Source organism: Dermacentor andersoni, chromosome 1, assembly GCF_023375885.2.
Source record: "Dermacentor andersoni chromosome 1, qqDerAnde1_hic_scaffold, whole genome shotgun sequence".
NCBI classification, from domain to species: Eukaryota; Metazoa; Arthropoda; class Arachnida; order Ixodida; family Ixodidae; genus Dermacentor; species Dermacentor andersoni.
In genome coordinates this window covers 385,893,783-385,907,047 of record NC_092814.1, presented here as the reverse complement: position 1 = coordinate 385,907,047, position 13,265 = coordinate 385,893,783, and the positions used below count along the sequence as shown (strand labels likewise).

Below are 13,265 nucleotides of genomic sequence, written 5' to 3'. Positions count from 1 at the left end.
TCACTACTTTGTATTACCTTTCGTTAAATCTATGTCACCTAATATCTTGTCTCTCATTCTTTCGTAGTGCCATTTTTTACCTTTCAATTTCAAAATAGCTTTTATTATCCACTGCAATTGCAGAGGTCTCATACCCATGGGTGACATCAACGAAGTCACCAATGTCTTGTCACCAGTTGCAGTGTCTTTAGGAAAGGAACCTCGCTCCAAAAACAGTCAAATTCTCAAAGGTTTCATCACTGTCCAAAGGGACCATGAATGTTCCAGCCGTTTGTCAGGAGGAGTCGCTATAATCTTGATTAGCGGTACTGCTATCCGAAATGTCCAATTGAATACAGGCCGTATCCATCACCATTTTGTCTCGCAAAACCATCGCGATTTGCTCATTGTATATTCCACCAAATACCCATTTTACTACTAAACACTTAGAAAATTTAACAGATCAACTATTGGAGCCATTTGTTTTAGTAGGGGATTTTAATGCTCATTGCACTCTTTGGGGCAGTCTCAAAACTGACTTTCGAGGGCAGCTGTTTGAACATTTTATTCTGTCCAATGATATCTGCCTTTTAATTTCAGGTGCACCAACCTACTTTTCACCAAATTCACGCACTTTTAGTTGTTTATTTTTAGGTTTTTGCTCACCGTCTTCATTTAATGATCTTAAATGGGTAGTCCTAGACACGTCATATGGTAGTGATCACTTACCCGCAGTCATCAAACTCTTATAACCACCAACCTTAAGAACTAGACGACGCCGGTGGAAGTTACAGCTCGCTGACTGGCTGGTTTTTATAGAGAATGAGAAACTGGAAATTGTATTTTCGCCAGAACTAAGCGTTCACGAACTTAACAAAAAATTCACCAAGGTCATAATCTCAGCCGCATAAAAAGGCAATACCCCAGTCATCTGGTATTGAGCGCAAGAAGCTCAATCCCTGATGGACAAACGAGCGTACTGAAGCTAAAGAAGAACAAAATAACGCTTGGGGATTCCTACGAAGCCACCCCACCTGTATCGACCTTTTAAACTTTAAACAGGCCAAAGCACGGTTCATTCGAAGACAAGCAGTGAAATGACCATGGCAAAAATGCATATCTTCAGTTAATAGTGCAGTCCCATCAAAACGAATGTGGGACCATGTGAGGAAATTTAAAGGAGAGTACTCATCTTACACAATACCGCTACTTACATGTCCAGGCACACAGACACTACAGGACTAGGCCAACTTATTAGGCGAACCTTTTGCGACGTCTCCAGCTCAGCAAACTACTGATATACTTACTTAAAGTAGAAAGAGTCGGCGGAGAAACAGACTGAATACCCACCACTGGGGCTTCAAATGAACTTTATAATAACGTCCTCACAATACAAGAATTGAACAGAGTTCTTTCTTCCGGTAAAAAAGACAACAGGTCTTGACCGTGCCCACTACACAATGCTGGCACACCTATGTCAAACATCGGTAAAGGCACTTATATTTTTTAAGAAGACATACGAGTCTGGGACTGTATGTCTGGACTGTATGCCTTCATATTGGAAAAATGCAGTAGTAATGCCTTTTCTAAAATCTGATAAAGCCGTAACATCCCCGAGTCGCCACAGACCCATTGCACTAACAAGTTGTCTCGCCAAATCATATGAGAGCGTCATAACCATAAAACTCACATTCATCCTTGAACCAAGAAGCCTAATAGACATCTTGGGTACTAGGCGCGAAAACACACACGACACAACGAAGGAGACGGGACAGAGTGCCACTTACAACTGCTTTTATTCGGAGGCACACCACACACTTATATACCCGTCTTAGACGCAAGGACCACGATCACATCAAGATTGATATGGAAGCGCACTGGTTAAATATTTCTTTTCAGCCATATATAAAGATATTTACGGGTCGCTGACGCGCATGCTTCCTTTCTTTCCGATAAGGAAAGCTTCAATCACTTCCCGAGCTTTTTGATCTTTACTTTTTGCCAGGATTCGCGCCCCTGCAAAACATGGCTCACAAGAGCGTGATGGGCAGGACTTAATGTGTTTGGGAGTGTTTGGCCCTTCCTTATCTGGCTCTACACGTCTCTCATGTTCCCTAATTCGGTCGTTAACGCAGCGCCCCGTTTGCCCTATGTAGGAGCGGCCGCATGAGAGGGAGATTTCGTACACAACGCCTTCGTTGCACTTCATAAACGGTCGCGCATGCTTGGTGCCGCATCCATTTTTATCGTCTCGTATTTTTTCGATACGAGAACAAAGGCTTCCTCGCTGTCGGGGGGCTGAAAACACAAGCGGCACCCCATGTCTGCTAGCAACCTTCTTTAAATTGTGGGCCATCTTGTGTACATCTTGGGCACCACCACAGACCTCTAAGGCCTGTGGTGGTGCCCTATCGCCGTCTAAGACGGGTATATAAGTGTGTGGTGTGCCTCCGAATAAAAGCAGTTGTAAGTGGCGCTCTGTCCCGTCTCCTTCCTTGTGTCGTGTGTGTTTTCGCGCCTAGTACCCAAGATGAATTGTGACCAACTCGCCCAACAAGACGTCCTTTTAAGCCTAATAGACATGCTCTAGGGCGGATACAAAAAGGGCTTCTCCACCACTGACCATTTCGTCCGACTGGAACATGAAATACGTGCCGCGTTTTTACACAAACACTGACTTGCAGTTTTCTTCAATTTAGAAAAAGCGTATGATGCCACATGACGATATGGAATTTTGAGAGACCTGGCTGACTTGGGAATTCGTGGCAGAATGCTAAACTGTCTGATTTCATGTCAAGTAGATAATTTCAGGTAGGTCTCGGCACAATACTTTCACGCACATTTACACAAGAAAACGGCGTTCCACAAGGTTGCTTTCCGAGCACGACACACTTCATAGTCAAAATGAACTCTGTTAATAAGCTCCTCCCATCATCTGTTATGCACTCAATATATGTCAACGATTTCCAAGTGACTTGCCACGCCTCAAATCTACCCACTTGCAAAATACAACATGAAATAACGATAAATAATGCCACACAATGGGCTGACGAAAATGGTTTCCCTTATTCAACCCACAAAACTGTTAGTTCTACTTTGCCAGAAGCGAGGGTTACACTGCAATCCAGTTGTCACAGTGGATGGTACAACGCTGCCGGTCAAATACTACCAATTTTTAGGCGTAACTTCTGACACAAAATTGAACTTCCGGACACAGATTAACTCGACTAAAAGTAAAGCAAATAAACTAGTAAATATCCTCAAGGTGTTATCGCGCAAGCGCTGGAGATCTGAGCGAACATGTCTACTACGTACATACCGGCCCTTGTACGTAGCATCCTCGACTACGGTAGCGAAGTTTGTGGTGCAGCTAGGCAGTGCTACATTCAGCGACTTGATCCAGTTCATAATCTCGGTCTACGATTGGCGAGCGGTGCCTACAAAACATCGCCTGTCCAAAGGGTATATGCCGACTGCAATGAGCCTTCCTTACAGCACCGCAGAGCACTACTTACGCTTTCATATGTACTGATCATTCGGTCATCACCACAAAATCAATGCTACAACATCATAACACAGTACAAATCACGGGTACATTAAACAAATAAAACGAATATGATTCGGTCATCTTACGATAGCAGGACTACTGGCAGACTTGTATTCCTCATCAGGTCCTGCAGGTTGCTGAAAGGCCACCAAGATTGCCCCCGTGGTGCAAATTTACACTGTAATGTGATTGGAAACTAACACATCTAAAGAAAAATGACAATCCATAAGAAAACATAACACAAGAGTTCCGAGCTATTCAAGAAAAATACAAAAATTACATGTAATTTTACACTGACGGGTCTAAAACACAAGAATACGTGGGTGTCGCAATCGTAGTGATAATTTGCGAAAGTAGCATTCGGATAAATAAATTTGCTTCAGTCTTTACCGCCATAGTTTATGCAATATGGACGGCTGTTAAAAAAATTATCACCGAGAAGCAGAAGAATGCCATAATTTATACAGATTCGTTAAGTGAACTGAGAGCTCTAAACTTAAACTCCGCATCTGAACTCCTGGTTGGCGACATCTCAAATTGGGTCTTTAATAACAAATACGGAAGAACAGCACGATTCTGCTGGGTCCCAAGCCATGTTGGTATACCAGGGAATGAAGCAGCCGATAGATGCGCATCCATGGCAGGGCTCAAAAGCATAACTGACATAACACTTCTATACAAAGACAGTATCCAAGTAATTCGTAAGGCCCTGGCATCAAAATGGCAACAAGAATGGGACTCGTGCCTAAATACCAAGGTACATGTGACTAAACCCCTGCTTGGCGAGTGGAAATCGTGCAGTCGCCAAGAACGGGCTATGAGGTGATCTGATGTCGACTTCGAATTGGTCACACGCATCTATCACAGTTTTCTACTTCAAAAAGAAAACGAACCAACTTGCGAGAAATGCCATGAATCGCTTACAGTAAACCACATTATTATGTAATGTCCACATACTGAAAGTCAGAGGCGGAAACATTGGAACAATTTGTATTGCATATACCATTACAGCCTGCCCTAATATTAGGAGATGAGCCGCTAGTGCCACTCACTGACTTGTTCGAGTTTTTAGGTGAAACTGGTTATTTACATCGACTTTAAAGTAACGCAGCTTTTGCTGCCTTAACAATGGATGTTGTACTGTGCTGTGACGCGCACCATGACCTCAGTCGTTTTTGCGCCATTAAACTCGAATTAACTAACCCCAATGGGTGCAACAGTTTTTAGAGTGTAAGAGCGTTGAATGCGTGGCGCGAATTGTGCAGTACTTTCTGGAGGACACGCGAGCAGCAGCAATTATTTCTGCAACATTCGATGAATCATGTATACAAGCCCACGCGCTTGCCCTGCAATTCAAATTTTTGACGATCGCCGACTGTGTTTGCCGCTGTTGTTGTCCTTTGTCTAACTTGCTCTTGTGGGCACAGGTTTGCCCAATAAAAATTGTTTCGTTATCCAGAGTGTTGCTGCTAGGTTCTTGACCCTCACTACCACGTGACATCTGGTGGAGGTGCTTTTGCATTCATGTACTGGACGCACCCGGCAACCCCACACACCGACGACAACACCAGTGTTGCCTCACTCCATCGAGGAAGGCGCAGGCTACAAAACCTGCCCCCGAAGCACGGACTTCTACCTGAGACGACAGGAAAGATCGTGGCCATGTCAACGACCACAATATCGCCGACTACATCGCTGCAATGCTGTGGAGACCCAGACGTTCTTCGCGTTCCCCGTCACCATTACGCTACCTGTAGCCCCAGCGCCGACCACACACAGTACCAGCCCATGGCCGGTCCCTAAGCCCATATCTGGAAAACTAAAAGCAGCAACCGATGGAGGGGCGATTGCTGTACGTCGAGATATTGAAGATCATCCGCTGACGACGACGACGCTTCAAGATATATATCGACGACGTAGAAACGGCAGGCCGCCATTCGGGTGAAGCGTCGAAGCCAAGGATACGCCAACAAAAGACCTGAAGGCGACACGTACGAGCTATAGACCAATGCCATGCAGTCGTGATGCGACACCACGATCCAATTGCAATTCAAGGCGAAAAAACCAGTGACCTCGACGTGCTTCTCGAAGGCAAAACCGTCACCGCTCTAATAGACGCAGGAGCTGACTGTTTCATCATTAGTGGACCCTTCGCTTCCAAACTGAAGTCAAGACTACATGGTACGGCGCTCATATCTGGACAGCTGAAACACACCTTATAACGCGGACTAGAAGATACACAGCCACAGTTAGTGTATGACCGAACTTACGCTGTGACCTTTGTTATAATTTGAGTGCTCACGCGACGTAATTCTCTGCATGGCCTAAAGTCTCTGCACGACCTAATGTCGCAGTCGATAACACTGTCCACAGCCCCGCAGGTGCGTCTGCGTCAGCAGGTGTTTGGTGCGTTGCGACACCATGTGCCCGAGCACACGAGGGGTGGACCCTCCCGCGTGTAGCCGTGTCCGGGGAAAGGGGGATCCTGGGGGTTGAGCCAATGCTGCGTGTTCGGACCTTTAAGGCCCCCCGGCGCACGCAGCACACCATTTTGGCCTCTGCTACGCAGACGGCACCCCCGGACTGACCCACCCGGGAGAAATCGGTAGTTGCCTTTTCCTGTCTCGTTTCCCACCAGCGGTCGTTTTTCTCTTACTTTTCATCATTCCTGTCTCCTCCTAGTTTCCGCTTACTTCCAACTTTTCCAGGCAGCAAGGGTTAACCTTGTGTGAATAGCCAACCTAGGTTGTCTCATATTTGGTTGTAGTGATAACGAACAGCTGGCATTTGCAGGACCTATTTTTACAGTCCCTGTAGCGTCCCCTTGTAGCGTTCCATGGTAGGTGGCCGGTGGGGGTGGTTACAACTTTATTGCACACAGGGGAGTTGCGTACACGCAGGTCCTTGGGCCCCCGCACGGCGCCACTGCACTCATGACACTGGCGGAGACTCATGACGCTGGCAGCCCGGCCTGTGGCGATGGCTTGCTTGGCCGGGTCCTCGGAGCGCAGTAGGGTCTCCCAAGCCTCCCAAGTAGTAAGGTGCTCCAGGCCCTGCGAGGGAAGATCCGCCGGGCAGAGGAAGAGGATGTGATCGAGAGTGTCTTTGGGGTGGTGGCAGAGGGTACTGGAGGGGTCGGTGTGGACGTGGCGATAGCGCGAGCGTATATAAGGGGAGGGTAAGGTGCGTGTTTGGAGCCGCCTCCAAAGTGTTGGGTGATAATTGTCGAGGGAGGGATGGGATGGGGGGTAGAGCCGACGCTCGGCTTTGCAGGCTTGCGTGAGTTCACTGAATGCGCTCCCGTGAGAACCCTGGATCGGAGGCCGCCGGTGCCCGGTTGAGAGAACCTCGGGCTAAAGCGTTGGCAGCGTCGTTTCCAGGATTCCCAGAGTGGGCAGGTACCCATATGAGCTCCATGTGGCGGGGCGGGTGTGCAGTGAGGAAGTTCAGTATGCGAAATGCAGGGACGTGAACTCTCCCACGAGCAAAATTTAGTATCGCCGTTTTAGAGTCCGATAATATATACCGGGCCTCCGTGCGCGTAATAGCTAGGGCAATGGCGGCCTCTTCAGCCTCCTCCGAAGTGGCAGTTGGGGATATGTGAAGGGTGGTAATCGGTTGTATGGAGGGGTTCGTGATGGCAACAACCGCGTCCTCACCTGTGCGTGCGGCATCCACCCACACAGCATCCGGTTCCGTGCCATAGTGTTTGCGGAGCGCCCGTGCGCGAGCTCTGCGGCGGGGTTCGTGGAAGGTGGGGCGCATGTTTTTAGGGAGAGGTTTAATAAGAAGTTCGCGGTGAATGTGGTGAGGAACCTGGAGCTATGTGGGATCCGTGGCTGGTATCCTGATACCGAGGGTGTTTAGGATGTGTGCCGGTGGTGGTTCTCGCGAGACGTATGTATTGTCTGTCGGTGGGCCTCAATAAGCTCACCTATCGTGTTATGTAGGCCTAGCTGGAGGAGTTTTTCAGTGGAAGTATTTAGGGGTAGGTGTAGTGCTGTCTTAAATGCTGTTCGTATCATGGCATCCAGGGTGGAGATTTCTCTGCCCTGGAGTTTAAGGTACGGGAGCGTGAAGAGAAAGCGGCTGAGGACGAAGGCATGAATGAGACGACATAGGTCATGCTCCTTCATACCCCGGTGGTGCGCAGAAACTCGACGGATTAGGTGGGATATCGAAACCACCGTCCGCTTGAGTTTGTGGATGGTGAGAATGTCTTTCGCGTTATTTTGGATGTGCAGGCCCAGTACCCGGAGTGTGTGTACCCCAGGGATGTACCGGTTTTCCCGTGTCACAGTTATAGGGGTGGTGGGGCAGTTTCGGTTTGTGGGGCGGAGTATGAGGAGCTCCGACTTCTCTGGAGAGCATGAGAGTCCGATACTCCGCGCATGTGTTTGGGTGAGGGTAGCTGCCGACTGCAGAGTATTCTCTATGTCTCCATCACTGCCATGGGTGGTTCATAGAGTGATATCATCAGCATAGAGTGTGTGCCGAAGGTGAGGGATGGTTAGTAGTTTGCGGGCAAGGGGAATGAGGGTGACATTGAAGAGAAAAGGGGAGAGGACAGGTCCCTGGGGGGTGCCAATCCCACTAAGGGTGTATGGGCGCGATGTGTGGGGACCGAAGTGAATTTCGGCTGTGCGGTTAGTAAGGAATGCTTGAATATATGTGTACATACGCTCACCTATGTTCAAGGTGGAGAGCTCCGCCATTATCGCTCGATGGTCTAGGTGATCGAACGCCTTGGAGAGATCCAAGGCGAGGACGGCTTTTGTGTGGCCCGGTATGAGGGGGTCGAAAATATCTTGTGTGAGCTGGAGCATGGCGTCCTGTGCCGACAGGTGGCGACGGAAGCCCACCATGCTGTGCGGGTAGAGGTCTTGCTCCGCCATGTGTTGGGTGAGTCGGGCGAGTGCGACATGCTCCAAAAGCTTGCCCAGGCATGAGGTTAGGGAGATGGGGCGAAGATTTGCAGGTGTAAGGGGTTTGTGGGGCTTGGGTATAAATAAGATTTTGGCGTGACGCCAGGATTGCGGAAGGTTGCACTCCTGCCAGCATGTGTTGATGTACCCCGTGAGCTGGACAATCGACTGATCGTCCAAATTGCGGAGCATGCTATTGGAGATACGGTCAACTCCTGGAGTGGAATTGGAGCGGAGAGTCAGGAGGGCCGCTCTGACTTCTGCTTCCGTAATCTGTGCGTCGAGATTGGCATTCGGGGTGCCTGCATGGGGGGGCAGGTGGTTTGAGGTACCGGGAGTTGTATGTGTGTTCCTAAGTATGTCGATGAGTCCTTCGGGAGAAAGGTCGGTCTTGTGTATAAGGCGTGTGACGTGTTGTTGTGTGGCTGTTTTAGATTGCGGGGGGTCAATTAAGTGACGGAGGAGTTGCCAACTGTGCTTGTATGACGGATTGCCAGCCATACTATCGCAAATCTGTCCCCAGTTGGATCGGCAGAGCTCCTCGGAGTGCTCAGTAATTTTTGTTTGCAGTGCGGCTAGCCCCTTTTTAAGGGTCCGGTTGAGCTTTTGCCCTTTCCAGCGCTCTATGCTATGGTGGGCCTCCCATCGTTATTGCCGAAAACTACAATTTCTCTATGGATAGCTCCTTTCCTCCACTACCTGATCGCCCTCAGAAAAGAGGGCGAACCGATGAAGTCTTCCAGTTTTTCGTACGCCAAGTCCACAACTTCCCACGTTTCCATGTAGCTCACTCGGAAAAACCCAGCAAACCAGTGAGCACCATTTCACCGTTCCTTGTATCAAAGGCTTTGACTGATGCTTTTGGACCCGGTTATAAGGCGACCAGGATGGCAAGCGGTGATCTCCTCCTGGAGCTCCGCGATAAGAAGCAATACGAAAAACTGCCGTAACTAGTGTCATTTGGGGAGACCCAACTAACAGTAACCCCGTACCGTACTATGAGCACCACCCGCGGCGTTCTGTCGGACGATGACTTGCTGGGGCTTACTGAGGCTGAACTCTTGGAGGGCTTCAGTGAACAGAATGTTATCAATGTCAAAAGAAGATGAGGCTAGATGGCAAAGCACTTCAAACCAAGCACTTGATAATCGCCTTCGGTACAAGTGTCGTGCCCGAGTCAATCGAGGCAGGGTACACCAAGCTCCGTGTTAGGCTATACGTGCCCAATCCCCTCAGATGTTTCAAATGCCAACGTTTCGGCCACAGTTCGCAGAGCTGCCGAGGCTGCCAAACTTGCGCGAAATGCAGTGCCCATGAAGGAACCTCCAAATCTTGTGAGAACACTCTCCACTGTGTAAATTGTGATGGGGAGCACACCCCGTACTCGCGGTCCTGCCCATCCTGAAAAAAAAGAAAAGGAAATTGTGAGGGTTAAAGTAAAAGAGAACATAAGTTTCAAGGAGGCACGCAGGCGGGTTTCATACCAGCCCAAGTACAACTTTGCCGACGTGACGCGTCAGGGGGCAGCGACCCAGCGGCTTTCGGCGGCTGTCCGGCCCACAAGCAGTGAGTCGGCAGTTACGTCATCTGCCCCCGCGGTGGTTGCAGCTAGCGCTGCTCTGCTAAGCCAGAAGAAGGGGCCATCCATCTCCGGGAAGGTGGCCTCAAAGGCCTCGTCCAACGCGCCGAGGCCTTCACGCCAAACAAAGCGCTCGGAAGAGCGCGTGTCCAGAGCCTCGCAAGAGGCGATGGACACAACCATCAGCAAGACGGCGCCATCAGCGCCTAGCGAGCGGCGAGGCTCTCTCGATCACTCCAAAAAAGACAAAGCTCCCGTCAAGGCACCTGAAAAGAGCCCGTGAGCTAATCCTCGTCTCTTAAACACACAGCACTAAACACAAGTAACATAATGGATACACAAATAATACGATGGAATGTTAGAGGGCTTCCCCATGACCTTGACGATATTAGAGTAGTCCTACACAAGCATGATCCAACGTTGCGATGTGTTCAGGAGCCGAATCTAAAACGTAAACAAACTTTCTTCGCCAGTACACCGTCTTCCGTAAGGACCGTGATGAGGCTGACACCTCGGGCGGAGGTGTAGCAATCCTCGCAGACAAGTCTGTAGCTTGTCGCCACGTAGCCTTACAGACACCCCTTGAGGCAGTGTCAATTAGAGGGGTTTTTTTCAATAAGTTGGTAACTATCAGTACCATATATATATCCCCAAGCTATCACCTCCAAAAAGCCGATTTCTATAACCTCATAAAACAGCTCCCGGAACCCTACAACTTGCGGGCGATTTTAACGCCCACAACACGTTGCGGGGAGACGCGCGTTGCGACGCAAGAGGCCGACTTATTGAAAACTTTATTCTGACCTCTAGTGTCTGCCTGCTTAATAAGAAGGAACCAGCATATTGTTACGTGTGGAAAGACACAGACGAAAGAAACTATTTACAGGCTATTTACAGCGGAGCCAGAGAGCCAGGGTGACACTCACTCGCGCCAAGGGCACCGACCCACTTCGTCGTTCTCGCGGCGGCTCGTCTCCCGGGCATCTCGCGGATAATATCGTAGTACTACCCCCCCCCCCCTCCCGGCGGCAAAAGCGCCGTCACGGTGCTGTTAAATATGCAAGGCGCGTGGAGAGGTGCAGGGCTTGAGTCGGGCGACGTGGCCAATGTCACTGGTTGTCACAGCGGAGGACGTAGTGGGCGTTGCTCGAACGATTTCATAGGCTACAACGATCACTTGGCGGAGCACGCGATACGGGCCTGTGTAACAGGAAAGCAGTTTTTCACAAAGGCTAACTTTACGCGATGGTGACCAAAGCAACACGAGGGTGCCGGGCGCAAAATTGGCATCACGGTGACGGAGGTCGTAGCGTTGCTTCTTTTTGTCTTGAGACACTTGTAGACGAGCGTGCGCAAGTAGGCGAGCATGGTGAGCATGGGCTATTGCATCACGGGCATAACCGCTAGTTGAAGATGTGGTGTACGGAAGCACAGTGTCCAGTGGTAGCGTCGGTTCTCGGCCATACAAGAGGTAAAACGGGGAAAGGCCAGCAGTTTAGAGACCGGAAGAGTTGTACACAAAGGTAATGTACGGTAGAGCCAGGTCCCAGTCACAGTGGTCGTCTGAAACCTATCGTGATAGCATGTCTGTAAGGGTGCGGTTCAAACGCTCAGTGAGGCCGTTCGTTTGAGGGTGGTAGGAGGTGGTAAATTTATGCTGTATTGAGCAGGCACGCATGATGTCGTCAATGACTTTGGCCAAGCATGTACGGCCACGGTCTGTTAGCCATTGACGCGGAGCACCAGGCATCAAAATGATATTGTCGCGTATACCCTGCCGAAGTATACACGCTGAATGGGGATGCAGGCGTTTGTACTTCACGAAACCTAACCGCTGACGCGCGATGCCGAGACGAACCTCGTTCTCCTCCTCTTCAGTCCCCTTGCTGTGCCACACCATGTGGCACTACCCCCTCTTCAAAAAAAAAATTATACTGAAAGAATGAAAACATACACAGGCTTGACGTGAGAGCGCCGAGATGGCCTAGGACGAACACATAGGTCATAGTCACAATCACTGTGGTGTGCGATGTAGTCACAAGGCACTGAGGGACGAGGAACAACAAAAACTAACCTAAGCGGCTGAAAACGTCGAATTTCAGGGGCTATGGTACGGTTTCAACCGCACAACATGCACAATCTCAGATTGCGATTGTCGACGTCGGGGAGGCTGGCTTTCGTCCGGGAGGACTTCGTAATTCACGTCACTAATTCGCTTCAACACTTTGTAAGGTCCGAAGTAGCGACTCAAAAGCTTCTCGGATAGTCCTTTTCGGCGCACGGGAGTCCAGACCAAAACTTGATCGCCAGGTCGGAACTCGACTTGTCGATGGCGGAGATTGTAACGTTGCGCATCGACGCTCTTTTGTTCCTTTATGTGCACTCGGGCAAGCTGACGGGCTTCTTCCGCGTGCTGCACGAAGAGTTCGGCATATTGGGCGAGATCGAGGTGATCGATGTCGCATGGCAGCATTGCTTCTAACATAGTCTGCACTTCACGGCCGTAAACGAAGTAAAACGGCGTGAAGGGTGTTGTTTTTTGCGTAGCACTATTATAGACAAACGTTACGTATGGGAGTATCTCGTCCCACGTCTTGTGCTGTACGTCTATGTACATAGACAGCATGTCAGTCATCGTTTTGTTCAGTCGTTCGGTCAAGCCATTTGTCTGGGGATGATAGGCAGTTGTCCTTCGATGGGTTGTGCAGCTGAGTTTAAAAACGTCTTCAATGAGCTGCGCTGTAAAGGCTTTGCCTCGGTCTGTGATGACGTGCGATGGGGCGCCATGTCGTAGGACGATGCTCTGTATGAAAAACTGGGCAACCTCGGAAGCTGTGCCTCGAGGCAACGCCTTTGTCGCAGCACACCGCGTTAAATAGTCTGTGGCGACGATTATCCACCCGCTGCCAGAAGATGACAGTGGAAACGGGCCCAGAAGATCCATGCCGACCTGGTCGAAAGGTTTGCCAGGTGGGTCAATCGGATTCAGCAATTCCGCAGGCTTCACAGCTAGCGACTTTCGGCGCTGGCATTCACGGCAGGCCTGGACGTACCGCTTAACACACTCGGCAAGTTTTGGCCAGTAGCATTTGCGCACTCTATCAAGTGTTCGCGTAAAACCCAAATGGCCAGACAGAGGCTCGTCATGAAAGGCGAATAAAACTTCAGCGCGGAGGTCTGCTGGAACGACCAAAAGATATGTCTTGTTGGTGGCAGTGGAGTTCTTATACAAGAC

At 49.7% G+C, this 13,265-nt stretch overlaps 1 protein-coding gene across 1 annotated transcript in view; it reads left to right on the top strand.

Annotated features, from left to right (window-relative positions):
- LOC126518601 (TATA-box-binding protein-like) overlaps positions 1–13,265 on the top strand; it is a 197,656-nt gene that overhangs the window by 148,484 nt on the left and 35,907 nt on the right. The window lies entirely within an intron of this gene.